Raw genomic sequence first — 21053 nt, 5'->3', positions numbered from 1 at the left:
AACGTTTCAGAAAAGGCATTGTAGCAAACCAAAAAAGAAATTTTAAGCGCAGCAGAGTAACCAGCTCACATACCTGTTAGCTCAGGTGAGTTTAAAAGGCTGCTGTTGATAACAAGGGCATTTGCTAAATAGATGGTGTGTGTGCAACAATATACTGAAAGGTCAATTATATTGTGCAGCTTATCTCACCACCTGTAGTTATTTAGGTGAAAGCTCCAAAATGCTTGCCTAATATGTCTGTTTATCCAAAAGGAAGTATAGAGGGAGAGCTAGATAGATAGCATTGCATTACATTACATTACATGGCAATGCAATGCACAGTTGCTGAAGTTGAACCAAAATGAGCTTGTCATCTGGCTTCTGCAACTTTTAACATGAAAAATCCAATGAGGAGAAGAAAAGCAAAGCCAAAGAGTCCATCCCAAAATCCGACAAACAAGCAAAATGAACAAAAAGCATTGAATTCAATTCTTTCTGATTTTAGAAACTGCATTAAAGAAGGGGTGCACCGGTCCTGGAGATACTGCAATACCAGGTCAATGCGTGGAGTGGACAGAGCAAGCTCTTTTTCCATCTCCCTGTTCTAAAAATCCATTTAATATATGGTCCCCAGATAGGGGACGTATCAGATATTAAACTGATAAGAACAGATACTACACTTGATCTTAGCCAAAAGGCCGAGAAGCGATAACCAGAATTGGTTTCCGACTACGGTGCCACCCAAGGATTCTGAAAAGTCCATTTGTGGAGATGGCCACCTGGACTCCCGTTAAGAAGACATGCTGTCAACCTCTAGATCCCTCACATGCCTGCACTTTTCGGCTTGCTGCTGCTGCAATCCACGCGTTTTAGATCTGCATAACTCCACCTCTTTTAGCACAGTACCCTCAACCCCCGGCTGTTCCCACCCGCCTCAACACCGTTGGAAGGGAGGAGAACCAATTAAGGCGGGGGGGGGGGGTGGAACGAGCAGCTGTCTACCCTTAGCAGGAGGGTTGCTGATTAATTACCTCTCCTGCTGCTGCTGCTGCTGGCTGTCCAGCAGCAGACTGAAGGTGGCTGCTGCTGTGCGCAGGTATATAAAGGCTCAGAGCCTATTATGACACGCGCAGCCAGCGTTCCATTGCCACATTCCGTCTACTGCAGGCGGGATACCTGGATGGCTGAATGTCACTGAGAAGCTCACAGAGACCGCCATAAGCAACAGTTTAAAAGAATGCCACAGACTAATCAACCAAACTTTTTGGGTTGGTTTCTCTTTTATAGTCTGCAGGCATTAAATGAAAGAAGTCAGTGTTCCAGCAGAGGGAGACAACGTTTCAGAAAAGGCATTGTAGCAAACCAAAAAATAAATTTTAAGCGCAGCAGAGTAACCAGCTCACATACCTGTTAGCTCAGGTGAGTTTAAAAGGCTGCTGTTGATAACAAGGGCATTTGCTAAATAGATGGTGTGTGTGCAACAATATACTGAAAGGTCAATTATATTGTGCAGCTTATCTCACCACCTGTAGTTATTTAGGTGAAAGCTCCAAAATGCTTGCCTAATATGTCTGTTTATCCAAAAGGAAGTATAGAGGGAGAGCTAGATAGATAGCATTGCATTACATTACATGGCAATGCAATGCACAGTTGCTGAAGTTGAACCAAAATGAGCTTGTCATCTGGCTTCTGCAACTTTTAACATGAAAAATCCAATGAGGAGAAGAAAAGCAAAGCCAAAGAGTCCATCCCAAAATCCGACAAACAAGCAAAATGAACAAAAAGCATTGAATTCAATTCTTTCTGATTTTAGAAACTGCATTAAAGAAGGCGTGCACCGGTCCTGGAGATACTGCAATACCAGGTCAATGCGTGGAGTGGACAGAGCAAGCTCTTTTTCCATCTCCCTGTTCTAAAAATCCATTTAATATATGGTCCCCAGATAGGGGACGTATCAGATATTAAACTGATAAGAACAGATACTACACTTGATCTTAGCCAAAAGGCCGAGAAGCGATAACCAGAATTGGTTTCCGACTACGGTGCCACCCAAGGATTCTGAAAAGTCCATTTGTGGAGATGGCCACCTGGACTCCCGTTAAGAAGACATGCTGTCAACCTCTAGATCCCTCACATGCCTGCACTTTTCGGCTTGCTGCTGCTGCAATCCACGCGTTTTAGATCTGCATAACTCCACCTCTTTTAGCACAGTACCCTCAACCCCCGGCTGTTCCCACCCGCCTCAACACCGTTGGAAGGGAGGAGAACCAATTAAGGCGGGGGGGGGGTGGAACGAGCAGCTGTCTACCCTTAGCAGGAGGGTTGCTGATTAATTACCTCTCCTGCTGCTGCTGCTGCTGGCTGTCCAGCAGCAGACTGAAGGTGGCTGCTGCTGTGCGCAGGTATATAAAGGCTCAGAGCCTATTATGACACGCGCAGCCAGCGTTCCATTGCCACATTCCGTCTACTGCAGGCGGGATACCTGGATGGCTGAATGTCACTGAGAAGCTCACAGAGACCGCCATAAGCAACAGTTTAAAAGAATGCCACAGACTAATCAACCAAACTTTTTGGGTTGGTTTCTCTTTTATAGTCTGCAGGCATTAAATGAAAGAAGTCAGTGTTCCAGCAGAGGGAGACAACGTTTCAGAAAAGGCATTGTAGCTAACCAAAAAAGAAATTTTAAGCGCAGCAGAGTAACCAGCTCACATACCTGTTAGCTCAGGTGAGTTTAAAAGGCTGCTGTTGATAACAAGGGCATTTGCTAAATAGATGGTGTGTGTGCAACAATATACTGAAAGGTCAATTATATTGTGCAGCTTATCTCACCACCTGTAGTTATTTAGGTGAAAGCTCCAAAATGCTTGCCTAATATGTCTGTTTATCCAAAAGGAAGTATAGAGGGAGAGCTAGATAGATAGCATTGCATTACATTACATTACATGGCAATGCAATGCACAGTTGCTGAAGTTGAACCAAAATGAGCTTGTCATCTGGCTTCTGCAACTTTTAACATGAAAAATCCAATGAGGAGAAGAAAAGCAAAGCCAAAGAGTCCATCCCAAAATCCGACAAACAAGCAAAATGAACAAAAAGCATTGAATTCAATTCTTTCTGATTTTAGAAACTGCATTAAAGAAGGGGTGCACCGGTCCTGGAGATACTGCAATACCAGGTCAATGCGTGGAGTGGACAGAGCAAGCTCTTTTTCCATCTCCCTGTTCTAAAAATCCATTTAATATATGGTCCCCAGATAGGGGACGTATCAGATATTAAACTGATAAGAACAGATACTACACTTGATCTTAGCCAAAAGGCCGAGAAGCGATAACCAGAATTGGTTTCCGACTACGGTGCCACCCAAGGATTCTGAAAAGTCCATTTGTGGAGATGGCCACCTGGACTCCCGTTAAGAAGACATGCTGTCAACCTCTAGATCCCTCACATGCCTGCACTTTTCGGCTTGCTGCTGCTGCAATCCACGCGTTTTAGATCTGCATAACTCCACCTCTTTTAGCACAGTACCCTCAACCCCCGGCTGTTCCCACCCGCCTCAACACCGTTGGAAGGGAGGAGAACCAATTAAGGCGGGGGGGGGGGGGTGGAACGAGCAGCTGTCTACCCTTAGCAGGAGGGTTGCTGATTAATTACCTCTCCTGCTGCTGCTGCTGCTGGCTGTCCAGCAGCAGACTGAAGGTGGCTGCTGCTGTGCGCAGGTATATAAAGGCTCAGAGCCTATTATGACACGCGCAGCCAGCGTTCCATTGCCACATTCCGTCTACTGCAGGCGGGATACCTGGATGGCTGAATGTCACTGAGAAGCTCACAGAGACCGCCATAAGCAACAGTTTAAAAGAATGCCACAGACTAATCAACCAAACTTTTTGGGTTGGTTTCTCTTTTATAGTCTGCAGGCATTAAATGAAAGAAGTCAGTGTTCCAGCAGAGGGAGACAACGTTTCAGAAAAGGCATTGTAGCAAACCAAAAAATAAATTTTAAGCGCAGCAGAGTAACCAGCTCACATACCTGTTAGCTCAGGTGAGTTTAAAAGGCTGCTGTTGATAACAAGGGCATTTGCTAAATAGATGGTGTGTGTGCAACAATATACTGAAAGGTCAATTATATTGTGCAGCTTATCTCACCACCTGTAGTTATTTAGGTGAAAGCTCCAAAATGCTTGCCTAATATGTCTGTTTATCCAAAAGGAAGTATAGAGGGAGAGCTAGATAGATAGCATTGCATTACATTACATGGCAATGCAATGCACAGTTGCTGAAGTTGAACCAAAATGAGCTTGTCATCTGGCTTCTGCAACTTTTAACATGAAAAATCCAATGAGGAGAAGAAAAGCAAAGCCAAAGAGTCCATCCCAAAATCCGACAAACAAGCAAAATGAACAAAAAGCATTGAATTCAATTCTTTCTGATTTTAGAAACTGCATTAAAGAAGGCGTGCACCGGTCCTGGAGATACTGCAATACCAGGTCAATGCGTGGAGTGGACAGAGCAAGCTCTTTTTCCATCTCCCTGTTCTAAAAATCCATTTAATATATGGTCCCCAGATAGGGGACGTATCAGATATTAAACTGATAAGAACAGATACTACACTTGATCTTAGCCAAAAGGCCGAGAAGCGATAACCAGAATTGGTTTCCGACTACGGTGCCACCCAAGGATTCTGAAAAGTCCATTTGTGGAGATGGCCACCTGGACTCCCGTTAAGAAGACATGCTGTCAACCTCTAGATCCCTCACATGCCTGCACTTTTCGGCTTGCTGCTGCTGCAATCCACGCGTTTTAGATCTGCATAACTCCACCTCTTTTAGCACAGTACCCTCAACCCCCGGCTGTTCCCACCCGCCTCAACACCGTTGGAAGGGAGGAGAACCAATTAAGGCGGGGGGGGGGGTGGAACGAGCAGCTGTCTACCCTTAGCAGGAGGGTTGCTGATTAATTACCTCTCCTGCTGCTGCTGCTGCTGGCTGTCCAGCAGCAGACTGAAGGTGGCTGCTGCTGTGCGCAGGTATATAAAGGCTCAGAGCCTATTATGACACGCGCAGCCAGCGTTCCATTGCCACATTCCGTCTACTGCAGGCGGGATACCTGGATGGCTGAATGTCACTGAGAAGCTCACAGAGACCGCCATAAGCAACAGTTTAAAAGAATGCCACAGACTAATCAACCAAACTTTTTGGGTTGGTTTCTCTTTTATAGTCTGCAGGCATTAAATGAAAGAAGTCAGTGTTCCAGCAGAGGGAGACAACGTTTCAGAAAAGGCATTGTAGCTAACCAAAAAAGAAATTTTAAGCGCAGCAGAGTAACCAGCTCACATACCTGTTAGCTCAGGTGAGTTTAAAAGGCTGCTGTTGATAACAAGGGCATTTGCTAAATAGATGGTGTGTGTGCAACAATATACTGAAAGGTCAATTATATTGTGCAGCTTATCTCACCACCTGTAGTTATTTAGGTGAAAGCTCCAAAATGCTTGCCTAATATGTCTGTTTATCCAAAAGGAAGTATAGAGGGAGAGCTAGATAGATAGCATTGCATTACATTACATTACATGGCAATGCAATGCACAGTTGCTGAAGTTGAACCAAAATGAGCTTGTCATCTGGCTTCTGCAACTTTTAACATGAAAAATCCAATGAGGAGAAGAAAAGCAAAGCCAAAGAGTCCATCCCAAAATCCGACAAACAAGCAAAATGAACAAAAAGCATTGAATTCAATTCTTTCTGATTTTAGAAACTGCATTAAAGAAGGGGTGCACCGGTCCTGGAGATACTGCAATACCAGGTCAATGCGTGGAGTGGACAGAGCAAGCTCTTTTTCCATCTCCCTGTTCTAAAAATCCATTTAATATATGGTCCCCAGATAGGGGACGTATCAGATATTAAACTGATAAGAACAGATACTACACTTGATCTTAGCCAAAAGGCCGAGAAGCGATAACCAGAATTGGTTTCCGACTACGGTGCCACCCAAGGATTCTGAAAAGTCCATTTGTGGAGATGGCCACCTGGACTCCCGTTAAGAAGACATGCTGTCAACCTCTAGATCCCTCACATGCCTGCACTTTTCGGCTTGCTGCTGCTGCAATCCACGCGTTTTAGATCTGCATAACTCCACCTCTTTTAGCACAGTACCCTCAACCCCCGGCTGTTCCCACCCGCCTCAACACCGTTGGAAGGGAGGAGAACCAATTAAGGCGGGGGGGGGGGGGGGGTGGAACGAGCAGCTGTCTACCCTTAGCAGGAGGGTTGCTGATTAATTACCTCTCCTGCTGCTGCTGCTGCTGGCTGTCCAGCAGCAGACTGAAGGTGGCTGCTGCTGTGCGCAGGTATATAAAGGCTCAGAGCCTATTATGACACGCGCAGCCAGCGTTCCATTGCCACATTCCGTCTACTGCAGGCGGGATACCTGGATGGCTGAATGTCACTGAGAAGCTCACAGAGACTGCCATAAGCAACAGTTTAAAAGAATGCCACAGACTAATCAACCAAACTTTTTGGGTTGGTTTCTCTTTTATAGTCTGCAGGCATTAAATGAAAGAAGTCAGTGTTCCAGCAGAGGGAGACAACGTTTCAGAAAAGGCATTGTAGCAAACCAAAAAAGAAATTTTAAGCGCAGCAGAGTAACCAGCTCACATACCTGTTAGCTCAGGTGAGTTTAAAAGGCTGCTGTTGATAACAAGGGCATTTGCTAAATAGATGGTGTGTGTGCAACAATATACTGAAAGGTCAATTATATTGTGCAGCTTATCTCACCACCTGTAGTTATTTAGGTGAAAGCTCCAAAATGCTTGCCTAATATGTCTGTTTATCCAAAAGGAAGTATAGAGGGAGAGCTAGATAGATAGCATTGCATTACATTACATGGCAATGCAATGCACAGTTGCTGAAGTTGAACCAAAATGAGCTTGTCATCTGGCTTCTGCAACTTTTAACATGAAAAATCCAATGAGGAGAAGAAAAGCAAAGCCAAAGAGTCCATCCCAAAATCCGACAAACAAGCAAAATGAACAAAAAGCATTGAATTCAATTCTTTCTGATTTTAGAAACTGCATTAAAGAAGGGGTGCACCGGTCCTGGAGATACTGCAATACCAGGTCAATGCGTGGAGTGGACAGAGCAAGCTCTTTTTCCATCTCCCTGTTCTAAAAATCCATTTAATATATGGTCCCCAGATAGGGGACGTATCAGATATTAAACTGATAAGAACAGATACTACACTTGATCTTAGCCAAAAGGCCGAGAAGCGATAACCAGAATTGGTTTCCGACTACGGTGCCACCCAAGGATTCTGAAAAGTCCATTTGTGGAGATGGCCACCTGGACTCCCGTTAAGAAGACATGCTGTCAACCTCTAGATCCCTCACATGCCTGCACTTTTCGGCTTGCTGCTGCTGCAATCCACGCGTTTTAGATCTGCATAACTCCACCTCTTTTAGCACAGTACCCTCAACCCCCGGCTGTTCCCACCCGCCTCAACACCGTTGGAAGGGAGGAGAACCAATTAAGGCGGGGGGGGGGTGGAACGAGCAGCTGTCTACCCTTAGCAGGAGGGTTGCTGATTAATTACCTCTCCTGCTGCTGCTGCTGCTGGCTGTCCAGCAGCAGACTGAAGGTGGCTGCTGCTGTGCGCAGGTATATAAAGGCTCAGAGCCTATTATGACACGCGCAGCCAGCGTTCCATTGCCACATTCCGTCTACTGCAGGCGGGATACCTGGATGGCTGAATGTCACTGAGAAGCTCACAGAGACCGCCATAAGCAACAGTTTAAAAGAATGCCACAGACTAATCAACCAAACTTTTTGGGTTGGTTTCTCTTTTATAGTCTGCAGGCATTAAATGAAAGAAGTCAGTGTTCCAGCAGAGGGAGACAACGTTTCAGAAAAGGCATTGTAGCAAACCAAAAAAGAAATTTTAAGCGCAGCAGAGTAACCAGCTCACATACCTGTTAGCTCAGGTGAGTTTAAAAGGCTGCTGTTGATAACAAGGGCATTTGCTAAATAGATGGTGTGTGTGCAACAATATACTGAAAGGTCAATTATATTGTGCAGCTTATCTCACCACCTGTAGTTATTTAGGTGAAAGCTCCAAAATGCTTGCCTAATATGTCTGTTTATCCAAAAGGAAGTATAGAGGGAGAGCTAGATAGATAGCATTGCATTACATTACATGGCAATGCAATGCACAGTTGCTGAAGTTGAACCAAAATGAGCTTGTCATCTGGCTTCTGCAACTTTTAACATGAAAAATCCAATGAGGAGAAGAAAAGCAAAGCCAAAGAGTCCATCCCAAAATCCGACAAACAAGCAAAATGAACAAAAAGCATTGAATTCAATTCTTTCTGATTTTAGAAACTGCATTAAAGAAGGGGTGCACCGGTCCTGGAGATACTGCAATACCAGGTCAATGCGTGGAGTGGACAGAGCAAGCTCTTTTTCCATCTCCCTGTTCTAAAAATCCATTTAATATATGGTCCCCAGATAGGGGACGTATCAGATATTAAACTGATAAGAACAGATACTACACTTGATCTTAGCCAAAAGGCCGAGAAGCGATAACCAGAATTGGTTTCCGACTACGGTGCCACCCAAGGATTCTGAAAAGTCCATTTGTGGAGATGGCCACCTGGACTCCCGTTAAGAAGACATGCTGTCAACCTCTAGATCCCTCACATGCCTGCACTTTTCGGCTTGCTGCTGCTGCAATCCACGCGTTTTAGATCTGCATAACTCCACCTCTTTTAGCACAGTACCCTCAACCCCCGGCTGTTCCCACCCGCCTCAACACCGTTGGAAGGGAGGAGAACCAATTAAGGCGGGGGGGGGGGGGGGTGGAACGAGCAGCTGTCTACCCTTAGCAGGAGGGTTGCTGATTAATTACCTCTCCTGCTGCTGCTGCTGCTGGCTTTCCAGCAGCAGACTGAAGGTGGCTGCTGCTGTGCGCAGGTATATAAAGGCTCAGAGCCTATTATGACACGCGCAGCCAGCGTTCCATTGCCACATTCCGTCTACTGCAGGCGGGATACCTGGATGGCTGAATGTCACTGAGAAGCTCACAGAGACCGCCATAAGCAACAGTTTAAAAGAATGCCACAGACTAATCAACCAAACTTTTTGGGTTGGTTTCTCTTTTATAGTCTGCAGGCATTAAATGAAAGAAGTCAGTGTTCCAGCAGAGGGAGACAACGTTTCAGAAAAGGCATTGTAGCAAACCAAAAAAGAAATTTTAAGCGCAGCAGAGTAACCAGCTCACATACCTGTTAGCTCAGGTGAGTTTAAAAGGCTGCTGTTGATAACAAGGGCATTTGCTAAATAGATGGTGTGTGTGCAACAATATACTGAAAGGTCAATTATATTGTGCAGCTTATCTCACCACCTGTAGTTATTTAGGTGAAAGCTCCAAAATGCTTGCCTAATATGTCTGTTTATCCAAAAGGAAGTATAGAGGGAGAGCTAGATAGATAGCATTGCATTACATTACATGGCAATGCAATGCACAGTTGCTGAAGTTGAACCAAAATGAGCTTGTCATCTGGCTTCTGCAACTTTTAACATGAAAAATCCAATGAGGAGAAGAAAAGCAAAGCCAAAGAGTCCATCCCAAAATCCGACAAACAAGCAAAATGAACAAAAAGCATTGAATTCAATTCTTTCTGATTTTAGAAACTGCATTAAAGAAGGGGTGCACCGGTCCTGGAGATACTGCAATACCAGGTCAATGCGTGGAGTGGACAGAGCAAGCTCTTTTTCCATCTCCCTGTTCTAAAAATCCATTTAATATATGGTCCCCAGATAGGGGACGTATCAGATATTAAACTGATAAGAACAGATACTACACTTGATCTTAGCCAAAAGGCCGAGAAGCGATAACCAGAATTGGTTTCCGACTACGGTGCCACCCAAGGATTCTGAAAAGTCCATTTGTGGAGATGGCCACCTGGACTCCCGTTAAGAAGACATGCTGTCAACCTCTAGATCCCTCACATGCCTGCACTTTTCGGCTTGCTGCTGCTGCAATCCACGCGTTTTAGATCTGCATAACTCCACCTCTTTTAGCACAGTACCCTCAACCCCCGGCTGTTCCCACCCGCCTCAACACCGTTGGAAGGGAGGAGAACCAATTAAGGCGGGGGGGGGGGGGGTGGAACGAGCAGCTGTCTACCCTTAGCAGGAGGGTTGCTGATTAATTACCTCTCCTGCTGCTGCTGCTGCTGGCTGTCCAGCAGCAGACTGAAGGTGGCTGCTGCTGTGCGCAGGTATATAAAGGCTCAGAGCCTATTATGACACGCGCAGCCAGCGTTCCATTGCCACATTCCGTCTACTGCAGGCGGGATACCTGGATGGCTGAATGTCACTGAGAAGCTCACAGAGACCGCCATAAGCAACAGTTTAAAAGAATGCCACAGACTAATCAACCAAACTTTTTGGGTTGGTTTCTCTTTTATAGTCTGCAGGCATTAAATGAAAGAAGTCAGTGTTCCAGCAGAGGGAGACAACGTTTCAGAAAAGGCATTGTAGCAAACCAAAAAAGAAATTTTAAGCGCAGCAGAGTAACCAGCTCACATACCTGTTAGCTCAGGTGAGTTTAAAAGGCTGCTGTTGATAACAAGGGCATTTGCTAAATAGATGGTGTGTGTGCAACAATATACTGAAAGGTCAATTATATTGTGCAGCTTATCTCACCACCTGTAGTTATTTAGGTGAAAGCTCCAAAATGCTTGCCTAATATGTCTGTTTATCCAAAAGGAAGTATAGAGGGAGAGCTAGATAGATAGCATTGCATTACATTACATTACATGGCAATGCAATGCACAGTTGCTGAAGTTGAACCAAAATGAGCTTGTCATCTGGCTTCTGCAACTTTTAACATGAAAAATCCAATGAGGAGAAGAAAAGCAAAGCCAAAGAGTCCATCCCAAAATCCGACAAACAAGCAAAATGAACAAAAAGCATTGAATTCAATTCTTTCTGATTTTAGAAACTGCATTAAAGAAGGGGTGCACCGGTCCTGGAGATACTGCAATACCAGGTCAATGCGTGGAGTGGACAGAGCAAGCTCTTTTTCCATCTCCCTGTTCTAAAAATCCATTTAATATATGGTCCCCAGATAGGGGACGTATCAGATATTAAACTGATAAGAACAGATACTACACTTGATCTTAGCCAAAAGGCCGAGAAGCGATAACCAGAATTGGTTTCCGACTACGGTGCCACCCAAGGATTCTGAAAAGTCCATTTGTGGAGATGGCCACCTGGACTCCCGTTAAGAAGACATGCTGTCAACCTCTAGATCCCTCACATGCCTGCACTTTTCGGCTTGCTGCTGCTGCAATCCACGCGTTTTAGATCTGCATAACTCCACCTCTTTTAGCACAGTACCCTCAACCCCCGGCTGTTCCCACCCGCCTCAACACCGTTGGAAGGGAGGAGAACCAATTAAGGCGGGGGGGGGGGGGGGGTGGAACGAGCAGCTGTCTACCCTTAGCAGGAGGGTTGCTGATTAATTACCTCTCCTGCTGCTGCTGCTGCTGGCTGTCCAGCAGCAGACTGAAGGTGGCTGCTGCTGTGCGCAGGTATATAAAGGCTCAGAGCCTATTATGACACGCGCAGCCAGCGTTCCATTGCCACATTCCGTCTACTGCAGGCGGGATACCTGGATGGCTGAATGTCACTGAGAAGCTCACAGAGACCGCCATAAGCAACAGTTTAAAAGAATGCCACAGACTAATCAACCAAACTTTTTGGGTTGGTTTCTCTTTTATAGTCTGCAGGCATTAAATGAAAGAAGTCAGTGTTCCAGCAGAGGGAGACAACGTTTCAGAAAAGGCATTGTAGCAAACCAAAAAAGAAATTTTAAGCGCAGCAGAGTAACCAGCTCACATACCTGTTAGCTCAGGTGAGTTTAAAAGGCTGCTGTTGATAACAAGGGCATTTGCTAAATAGATGGTGTGTGTGCAACAATATACTGAAAGGTCAATTATATTGTGCAGCTTATCTCACCACCTGTAGTTATTTAGGTGAAAGCTCCAAAATGCTTGCCTAATATGTCTGTTTATCCAAAAGGAAGTATAGAGGGAGAGCTAGATAGATAGCATTGCATTACATTACATGGCAATGCAATGCACAGTTGCTGAAGTTGAACCAAAATGAGCTTGTCATCTGGCTTCTGCAACTTTTAACATGAAAAATCCAATGAGGAGAAGAAAAGCAAAGCCAAAGAGTCCATCCCAAAATCCGACAAACAAGCAAAATGAACAAAAAGCATTGAATTCAATTCTTTCTGATTTTAGAAACTGCATTAAAGAAGGGGTGCACCGGTCCTGGAGATACTGCAATACCAGGTCAATGCGTGGAGTGGACAGAGCAAGCTCTTTTTCCATCTCCCTGTTCTAAAAATCCATTTAATATATGGTCCCCAGATAGGGGACGTATCAGATATTAAACTGATAAGAACAGATACTACACTTGATCTTAGCCAAAAGGCCGAGAAGCGATAACCAGAATTGGTTTCCGACTACGGTGCCACCCAAGGATTCTGAAAAGTCCATTTGTGGAGATGGCCACCTGGACTCCCGTTAAGAAGACATGCTGTCAACCTCTAGATCCCTCACATGCCTGCACTTTTCGGCTTGCTGCTGCTGCAATCCACGCGTTTTAGATCTGCATAACTCCACCTCTTTTAGCACAGTACCCTCAACCCCCGGCTGTTCCCACCCGCCTCAACACCGTTGGAAGGGAGGAGAACCAATTAAGGCGGGGGGGGGGGGTGTTACGAGCAGCTGTCTACCCTTAGCAGGAGGGTTGCTGATTAATTACCTCTCCTGCTGCTGCTGGCTGTCCAGCAGCAGACTGAAGGTGGCTGCTGCTGTGCGCAGGTATATAAAGGCTCAGAGCCTATTATGACACGCGCAGCCAGCGTTCCATTGCCACATTCCGTCTACTGCAAGCGGGATACCTGGATGGCTGAATGTCACTGAGAAGCTCACAGAGACCGCCATAAGCAACAGTTTAAAAGAATGCCACAGACTAATCAACCAAACTTTTTGGGTTGGTTTCTCTTTTATAGTCTGCAGGCATTAAATGAAAGAAGTCAGTGTTCCAGCAGAGGGAGACAACGTTTCAGAAAAGGCATTGTAGCAAACCAAAAAAGAAATTTTAAGCGCAGCAGAGTAACCAGCTCACATACCTGTTAGCTCAGGTGAGTTTAAAAGGCTGCTGTTGATAACAAGGGCATTTGCTAAATAGATGGTGTGTGTGCAACAATATACTGAAAGGTCAATTATATTGTGCAGCTTATCTCACCACCTGTAGTTATTTAGGTGAAAGCTCCAAAATGCTTGCCTAATATGTCTGTTTATCCAAAAGGAAGTATAGAGGGAGAGCTAGATAGATAGCATTGCATTACATTACATTACATGGCAATGCAATGCACAGTTGCTGAAGTTGAACCAAAATGAGCTTGTCATCTGGCTTCTGCAACTTTTAACATGAAAAATCCAATGAGGAGAAGAAAAGCAAAGCCAAAGAGTCCATCCCAAAATCCGACAAACAAGCAAAATGAACAAAAAGCATTGAATTCAATTCTTTCTGATTTTAGAAACTGCATTAAAGAAGGGGTGCACCGGTCCTGGAGATACTGCAATACCAGGTCAATGCGTGGAGTGGACAGAGCAAGCTCTTTTTCCATCTCCCTGTTCTAAAAATCCATTTAATATATGGTCCCCAGATAGGGGACGTATCAGATATTAAACTGATAAGAACAGATACTACACTTGATCTTAGCCAAAAGGCAGAGAAGCGATAACCAGAATTGGTTTCCGACTACGGTGCCACCCAAGGATTCTGAAAAGTCCATTTGTGGAGATGGCCACCTGGACTCCCGTTAAGAAGACATGCTGTCAACCTCTAGATCCCTCACATGCCTGCACTTTTCGGCTTGCTGCTGCTGCAATCCACGCGTTTTAGATCTGCATAACTCCACCTCTTTTAGCACAGTACCCTCAACCCCCGGCTGTTCCCACCCGCCTCAACACCGTTGGAAGGGAGGAGAACCAATTAAGGCGGGGGGGGGGGGTGGAACGAGCAGCTGTCTACCCTTAGCAGGAGGGTTGCTGATTAATTACCTCTCCTGCTGCTGCTGCTGCTGGCTGTCCAGCAGCAGACTGAAGGTGGCTGCTGCTGTGCGCAGGTATATAAAGGCTCAGAGCCTATTATGACACGCGCAGCCAGCGTTCCATTGCCACATTCCGTCTACTGCAGGCGGGATACCTGGATGGCTGAATGTCACTGAGAAGCTCACAGAGACCGCCATAAGCAACAGTTTAAAAGAATGCCACAGACTAATCAACCAAACTTTTTGGGTTGGTTTCTCTTTTATAGTCTGCAGGCATTAAATGAAAGAAGTCAGTGTTCCAGCAGAGGGAGACAACGTTTCAGAAAAGGCATTGTAGCAAACCAAAAAAGAAATTTTAAGCGCAGCAGAGTAACCAGCTCACATACCTGTTAGCTCAGGTGAGTTTAAAAGGCTGCTGTTGATAACAAGGGCATTTGCTAAATAGATGGTGTGTGTGCAACAATATACTGAAAGGTCAATTATATTGTGCAGCTTATCTCACCACCTGTAGTTATTTAGGTGAAAGCTCCAAAATGCTTGCCTAATATGTCTGTTTATCCAAAAGGAAGTATAGAGGGAGAGCTAGATAGATAGCATTGCATTACATTACATTACATGGCAATGCAATGCACAGTTGCTGAAGTTGAACCAAAATGAGCTTGTCATCTGGCTTCTGCAACTTTTAACATGAAAAATCCAATGAGGAGAAGAAAAGCAAAGCCAAAGAGTCCAGCCCAAAATCCGACAAACAAGCAAAATGAACAAAAAGCATTGAATTCAATTCTTTCTGATTTTAGAAACTGCATTAAAGAAGGGGTGCACCGGTCCTGGAGATACTGCAATACCAGGTCAATGCGTGGAGTGGACAGAGCAAGCTCTTTTTCCATCTCCCTGTTCTAAAAATCCATTTAATATATGGTCCCCAGATAGGGGACGTATCAGATATTAAACTGATAAGAACAGATACTACACTTGATCTTAGCCAAAAGGCCGAGAAGCGATAACCAGAATTGGTTTCCGACTACGGTGCCACCCAAGGATTCTGAAAAGTCCATTTGTGGAGATGGCCACCTGGACTCCCGTTAAGAAGACATGCTGTCAACCTCTAGATCCCTCACATGCCTGCACTTTTCGGCTTGCTGCTGCTGCAATCCACGCGTTTTAGATCTGCATAACTCCACCTCTTTTAGCACAGTACCCTCAACCCCCGGCTGTTCCCACCCGCCTCAACACCGTTGGAAGGGAGGAGAACCAATTAAGGCGGGGGGGGCGTGGAACGAGCAGCTGTCTACCCTTAGCAGGAGGGTTGCTGATTAATTACCTCTCCTGCTGCTGCTGCTGCTGGCTGTCCAGCAGCAGACTGAAGGTGGCTGCTGCTGTGCGCAGGTATATAAAGGCTCAGAGCCTATTATGACACGCGCAGCCAGCGTTCCATTGTCACATTCCGTCTACTGCAGGCGGGATACCTGGATGGCTGAATGTCACTGAGAAGCTCACAGAGACCGCCATAAGCAACAGTTTAAAAGAATGCCACAGACTAATCAACCAAACTTTTTGGGTTGGTTTCTCTTTTATAGTCTGCAGGCATTAAATGAAAGAAGTCAGTGTTCCAGCAGAGGGAGACAACGTTTCAGAAAAGGCATTGTAGCAAACCAAAAAAGAAATTTTAAGCGCAGCAGAGTAACCAGCTCACATACCTGTTAGCTCAGGTGAGTTTAAAAGGCTGCTGTTGATAACATGGGCATTTGCTAAATAGATGGTGTGTGTGCAACAATATACTGAAAGGTCAATTATATTGTGCAGCTTATCTCACCACCTGTAGTTATTTAGGTGAAAGCTCCAAAATGCTTGCCTAATATGTCTGTTTATCCAAAAGGAAGTATAGAGGGAGAGCTAGATAGATAGCATTGCATTACATTACATTACATGGCAATGCAATGCACAGTTGCTGAAGTTGAAACAAAATGAGCTTGTCATCTGGCTTCTGCAACTTTTAACATGAAAAATCCAATGAGGAGAAGAAAAGCAAAGCCAAAGAGTCCATCCCAAAATCCGACAAACAAGCAAAATGAACAAAAAGCATTGAATTCAATTCTTTCTGATTTTAGAAACTGCATTAAAGAAGGGGTGCACCGGTCCTGGAGATACTGCAATACCAGGTCAATGCGTGGAGTGGACAGAGCAAGCTCTTTTTCCATCTCACTGTTCTAAAAATCCATTTAATATATGGTCCCCACATAGGGGACGTATCAGATATTAAACTGATAAGAACAGATACTACACTTGATCTTAGCCAAAAGGCCGAGAAGCGATAACCAGAATTGGTTTCCGACTACGGTGCCACCCAAGGATTCTGAAAAGTCCATTTGTGGAGATGGCCACCTGGACTCCCGTTAAGAAGACATGCTGTCAACCTCTAGATCCCTCACATGCCTGCACTTTTCGGCTTGCTGCTGCTGCAATCCACGCGTTTTAGATCTGCATAACTCCACCTCTTTTAGCACAGTACCCTCAACCCCCGGCTGTTCCCACCCGCCTCAACACCGTTGGAAGGGAGGAGAACCAATTAAGGCGGGGGGGGGGGTGGAACGAGCAGCTGTCTACCCTTAGCAGGAGGGTTGCTGATTAATTACCTCTCCTGCTGCTGCTGCTGCTGGCTGTCCAGCAGCAGACTGAAGGTGGCTGCTGCTGTGCGCAGGTATACAAAGGCTCAGAGCCTATTATGACACGCGCAGCCAGCGTTCCATTGCCACATTCCGTCTACTGCAGGCGGGATACCTGGATGGCTGAATGTCACTGAGAAGCTCACAGAGACCGCCATAAGCAACAGTTTAAAAGAATGCCACAGACTAATCAACCAAACTTTTTGGGTTGGTTTCTCTTTTATAGTCTGCAGGCATTAAATTAAAGAAGTCAGTGTTCCAGCAGAGGGAGACAACGTTTCAGAAAAGGCATTGTAGCAAACCAAAAAAGAAATTTTAAGCGCAGCAGAGTAACCAGCTCACATACCTGTTAGCTCAGGTGAGTTTAAAAGGCTGCTGTTGATAACAAGGGCATTTGCTAAATAGATGGTGTATGTGCAACAATATACTGAAAGGTCAATTATATTGTGCAGCTTATCTCACCACCTGTAGTTATTTAGGTGAAAGCTCCAAAATGCTTGCCTAATATGTCTGTTTATCCAAAAGGAAGTATAGAGGGAGAGCTAGATAGATAGCATTGCATTACATTACATTACATGGCAATGCAATGCACAGTTGCTGAAGTTGAACCAAAATGAGCTTGTCATCTGGCTTCTGCAACTTTTAACATGAAAAATCCAATGAGGAGAAGAAAAGCAAAGCCAAAGAGTCCATCCCAAAATCCGACAAACAAGCAAAATGAACAAAAAGCATTGAATTCAATTCTTTCTGATTTTAGAAACTGCATTAAAGAAGGGGTGCACCGGTCCTGGAGATACTGCAATACCAGGTCAATGCGTGGAGTGGACAGAGCAAGCTCTTTTTCCATCTCCCTGTTCTAAAAATCCATTTAATATATGGTCCCCAGATAGGGGACGTATCAGATATTAAACTGATAAGAACAGATACTACACTTGATCTTAGCCAAAAGGCCGAGAAGCGATAACCAGAATTGGTTTCCGACTACGGTGCCACCCAAGGATTCTGAAAAGTCCATTTGTGGAGATGGCCACCTGGACTCCTGTTAAGAAGACATGCTGTCAACCTCTAGATCCCTCACATGCCTGCACTTTTCGGCTTGCTGCTGCTGCAATCCACGCGTTTTAGATCTGCATAACTCCACCTCTTTTAGCACAGTACCCTCAACCCCCGGCTGTTCCCACCCGCCTCAACACCGTTGGAAGGGAGGAGAACCAATTAAGGCGGGGGGGGGGTGGAACGAGCAGCTGTCTACCCTTAGCAGGAGGGTTGCTGATTAATTACCTCTCCTGCTGCTGCTGCTGCTGGCTGTCCAGCAGCAGACTGAAGGTGGCTGCTGCTGTGCGCAGGTATATAAAGGCTCAGAGCCTATTATGACACGCGCATCCAGCGTTCCATTGCCACATTCCGTCTACTGCAGGCGGGATACCTGGATGGCTGAATGTCACTGAGAAGCTCACAGAGACCGCCATAAGCAACAGTTTAAAAGAATGCCACAGACTAATCAACCAAACTTTTTGGGTTGGTTTCTCTTTTATAGTCTGCAGGCATTAAATGAAAGAAGTCAGTGTTCCAGCAGAGGGAGACAACGTTTCAGAAAAGGCATTGTAGCAAACCAAAAAAGAAGTTTTAAGCGCAGCAGAGTAACCAGCTCACATACCTGTTAGCTCAGGTGAGTTTAAAAGGCTGCTGTTGATAACAAGGGCATTTGCTAAATAGATGGTGTGTGTGCAACAATATACTGAAAGGTCAATTATATTGTGCAGCTTATCTCACCACCTGTAGTTATTTAGGTGAAAGCTCCAAAATGCTTGCCTAATATGTCTGTTTATCCAAAAGGAAGTATAGAGGGAGAGCTAGATAGATAGCATTGCATTACATTACATTACATGGCAATGCAATGCACAGTTGCTGAATTTGAACCAAAATGAGCTTGTCATCTGGCTTCTGCAACTTTTAACATGAAAAATCCAATGAGGAGAAGAAAAGCAAAGCCAAAGAGTCCATCCCAAAATCCGACAAACAAGCAAAATGAACAAAAAGCATTGAATTCAATTCTTTCTGATTTTAGAAACTGCATTAAAGAAGGGGTGCACCGGTCCTGGAGATACTGCAATACCAGGTCAATGCGTGGAGTGGACAGAGCAAGCTCTTTTTCCAGCTCCCTGTTCTAAAAATCCATTTAATATATGGTCCCCAGATAGGGGACGTATCAGATATTAAACTGATAAGAACAGATACTACACTTGATCTTAGCCAAAAGGCAGAGAAGCGATAACCAGAATTGGTTTCCGACTACGGTGCCACCCAAGGATTCTGAAAAGTCCATTTGTGGAGATGGCCACCTGGACTCCCGTTAAGAAGACATGCTGTCAACCTCTAGATCCCTCACATGCCTGCACTTTTCGGCTTGCTGCTGCTGCAATCCAAGCGTTTTAGATCTGCATAACTCCACCTCTTTTAGCACAGTACCCTCAACCCCCGGCTGTTCCCACCCGCCTCAACACCGTTGGAAGGGAGGAGAACCAATTAAGGCGGGGGGGGGGGGGTGGAACGAGCAGCTGTCTACCCTTAGCAGGAGGGTTGCTGATTAATTACCTCTCCTGCTGCTGCTGCTGCTGGCTGTCCATCAGCAGACTGAAGGTGGCTGCTGCTGTGCGCAGGTATATAAAGGCTCAGAGCCTATTATGACACGCGCAGCCAGCGTTCCATTGCCACATTCCGTCTACTGCAGGCGGGATACCTGGATGGCTGAATGTCACTGAGAAGCTCACAGAGACCGCCATAAGCAACAGTTTAAAAGAATGCCACAGACTAATCAACCAAACTTTTTGGGTTGGTTTCTCTTTTATAGTCTGCAGGCATTAAATGAAAGAAGTCAGTGTTCCAGCAGAGGGAAACAACGTTTCAGAAAAGGCATTGTAGCAAACCAAAAAAGAAATTTTAAGCGCAGCAGAGTAACCAGCTCACATACCTGTTAGCTCAGGTGAGTTTAAAAGGCTGCTGTTGATAACAAGGGCATTTGCTAAATAGATGGTGTGTGTGCAACAATATACTGAAAGGTCAATTATATTGTGCAGCTTATCTCACCACCTGTAGTTATTTAGGTGAAAGCTCCAAAATGCTTGCCTAATATGTCTGTTTATCCAAAAGGAAGTATAGAGGGAGAGCTAGATAGATAGCATTGCATTACATTACATTACATGGCAATGCAATGCACAGTTGCTGAATTTGAACCAAAATGAGCTTGTCATCTGGCTTCTGCAACTTTTAACATGAAAAATCCAATGAGCAGAAGAAAAGCAAAGCCAAAGAGTCCATCCCAAAATCCGACAAACAAGCAAAATGAACAAAAAGCATTGAATTCAATTCTTTCTGATTTTAGAAACTGCATTAAAGAAGGGGTGCACCGGTCCTGGAGATACTGCAATACCAGGTCAATGCGTGGAGTGGACAGAGCAAGCTCTTTTTCCAGCTCCCTGTTCTAAAAATCCATTTAATATATGGTCCCCAGATAGGGGACGTATCAGATATTAAACTGATAAGAACAGATACTACACTTGATCTTAGCCAAAAGGCAGAGAAGCGATAACCAGAATTGGTTTCCGACTACGGTGCCACCCAAGGATTCTGAAAAGTCCATTTGTGGAGATGGCCACCTGGACTCCCGTTAAGAAGACATGCTGTCAACCTCTAGATCCCTCACATGCCTGCACTTTTCGGCTTGCTGCTGCTGCAATCCACGCGTTTTAGATCTGCATAACTCCACCTCTTTTAGCACAGTACCCTCAACCCCCGGCTGTTCCCACCCGCCTCAACACCGTTGGAAGGGAGGAGAACCAATTAAGGCGGGGGGGGGGGTGGAACGAGCAGCTGTCTACCCTTAGCAGGAGGGTTGCTGATTAATTACCTCTCCTGCTGCTGATGCTGCTGGCTGTCCAGCAGCAGACTGAAGGTGGCTGCTGCTGTGCGCAGGTATATAAAGGCTCAGAGCCTATTATGACACGCGCAGCCAGCGTTCCATTGCCACATTCCGTCTACTGCAGGCGGGATACCTGGATGGCTGAATGTCACTGAGAAGCTCACAGAGACCGCCATAAGCAACAGTTTAAAAGAATGCCACAGACTAATCAACCAAACTTTTTGGGTTGGTTTCTCTTTTATAGTCTGCAGGCATTAAATGAAAGAAGTCAGTGTTCCAGCAGAGGGAGACAACGTTTCAGAAAAGGCATTGTAGCAAACCAAAAAAGAAATTTTAAGCGCAGCAGAGTAACCAGCTCACATACCTGT

At 45.2% G+C, this 21053-nt stretch overlaps 16 non-coding genes across 16 annotated transcripts; all 16 read right to left on the bottom strand.

Annotated features, from left to right (window-relative positions):
• Positions 1 to 498: 498 nt before the first annotated feature.
• LOC141245390 (U2 spliceosomal RNA) lies at positions 499 to 689 on the bottom strand. The gene has a single exon (XR_012309217.1). It is a non-coding gene; the product is annotated as a U2 spliceosomal RNA (small nuclear RNA).
• Positions 690 to 1806: 1117 nt separating this feature from the next.
• Positions 1807 to 1997, bottom strand: LOC141245317 (U2 spliceosomal RNA). Its single transcript, XR_012309148.1, has one exon. It is a non-coding gene; the product is annotated as a U2 spliceosomal RNA (small nuclear RNA).
• A 1120-nt stretch (positions 1998 to 3117) lies between these two features.
• Positions 3118 to 3308, bottom strand: LOC141245389 (U2 spliceosomal RNA). Its single transcript, XR_012309216.1, has one exon. It is a non-coding gene; the product is annotated as a U2 spliceosomal RNA (small nuclear RNA).
• Positions 3309 to 4426: 1118 nt separating this feature from the next.
• On the bottom strand, positions 4427 to 4617 carry LOC141245315 (U2 spliceosomal RNA). Its single transcript, XR_012309147.1, has one exon. It is a non-coding gene; the product is annotated as a U2 spliceosomal RNA (small nuclear RNA).
• Positions 4618 to 5738: 1121 nt separating this feature from the next.
• Positions 5739 to 5929, bottom strand: LOC141245388 (U2 spliceosomal RNA). Its single transcript, XR_012309215.1, has one exon. It is a non-coding gene; the product is annotated as a U2 spliceosomal RNA (small nuclear RNA).
• A 1121-nt stretch (positions 5930 to 7050) lies between these two features.
• Positions 7051 to 7241, bottom strand: LOC141245387 (U2 spliceosomal RNA). Its single transcript, XR_012309214.1, has one exon. It is a non-coding gene; the product is annotated as a U2 spliceosomal RNA (small nuclear RNA).
• Positions 7242 to 8356: 1115 nt separating this feature from the next.
• On the bottom strand, positions 8357 to 8547 carry LOC141245385 (U2 spliceosomal RNA). The gene has a single exon (XR_012309212.1). It is a non-coding gene; the product is annotated as a U2 spliceosomal RNA (small nuclear RNA).
• A 1120-nt stretch (positions 8548 to 9667) lies between these two features.
• Positions 9668 to 9858, bottom strand: LOC141245384 (U2 spliceosomal RNA). Its single transcript, XR_012309211.1, has one exon. It is a non-coding gene; the product is annotated as a U2 spliceosomal RNA (small nuclear RNA).
• Positions 9859 to 10982: 1124 nt separating this feature from the next.
• Positions 10983 to 11173, bottom strand: LOC141245383 (U2 spliceosomal RNA). Its single transcript, XR_012309210.1, has one exon. It is a non-coding gene; the product is annotated as a U2 spliceosomal RNA (small nuclear RNA).
• A 1121-nt stretch (positions 11174 to 12294) lies between these two features.
• On the bottom strand, positions 12295 to 12485 carry LOC141245382 (U2 spliceosomal RNA). Its single transcript, XR_012309209.1, has one exon. It is a non-coding gene; the product is annotated as a U2 spliceosomal RNA (small nuclear RNA).
• Positions 12486 to 13601: 1116 nt separating this feature from the next.
• On the bottom strand, positions 13602 to 13792 carry LOC141245314 (U2 spliceosomal RNA). The gene has a single exon (XR_012309146.1). It is a non-coding gene; the product is annotated as a U2 spliceosomal RNA (small nuclear RNA).
• Positions 13793 to 14914: 1122 nt separating this feature from the next.
• LOC141245381 (U2 spliceosomal RNA) lies at positions 14915 to 15105 on the bottom strand. Its single transcript, XR_012309208.1, has one exon. It is a non-coding gene; the product is annotated as a U2 spliceosomal RNA (small nuclear RNA).
• A 1120-nt stretch (positions 15106 to 16225) lies between these two features.
• Positions 16226 to 16416, bottom strand: LOC141245338 (U2 spliceosomal RNA). The gene has a single exon (XR_012309168.1). It is a non-coding gene; the product is annotated as a U2 spliceosomal RNA (small nuclear RNA).
• Positions 16417 to 17537: 1121 nt separating this feature from the next.
• LOC141245379 (U2 spliceosomal RNA) lies at positions 17538 to 17728 on the bottom strand. Its single transcript, XR_012309207.1, has one exon. It is a non-coding gene; the product is annotated as a U2 spliceosomal RNA (small nuclear RNA).
• Positions 17729 to 18848: 1120 nt separating this feature from the next.
• LOC141245321 (U2 spliceosomal RNA) lies at positions 18849 to 19039 on the bottom strand. Its single transcript, XR_012309152.1, has one exon. It is a non-coding gene; the product is annotated as a U2 spliceosomal RNA (small nuclear RNA).
• A 1123-nt stretch (positions 19040 to 20162) lies between these two features.
• On the bottom strand, positions 20163 to 20353 carry LOC141245320 (U2 spliceosomal RNA). The gene has a single exon (XR_012309151.1). It is a non-coding gene; the product is annotated as a U2 spliceosomal RNA (small nuclear RNA).
• Between the last annotated feature and the right edge of the window lie 700 nt (positions 20354 to 21053).

This window comes from Phyllobates terribilis, unplaced genomic scaffold (genome assembly GCF_046119375.1).
Source record: "Phyllobates terribilis strain yellow unplaced genomic scaffold, ASM4611937v1 Scaffold_1828__1_contigs__length_205237, whole genome shotgun sequence".
Taxonomy (NCBI): domain Eukaryota; kingdom Metazoa; phylum Chordata; class Amphibia; order Anura; family Dendrobatidae; genus Phyllobates; species Phyllobates terribilis.
Note: the sequence above shows the minus strand (reverse complement) of the source record. Positions and strands in the feature narration are given on the sequence as shown.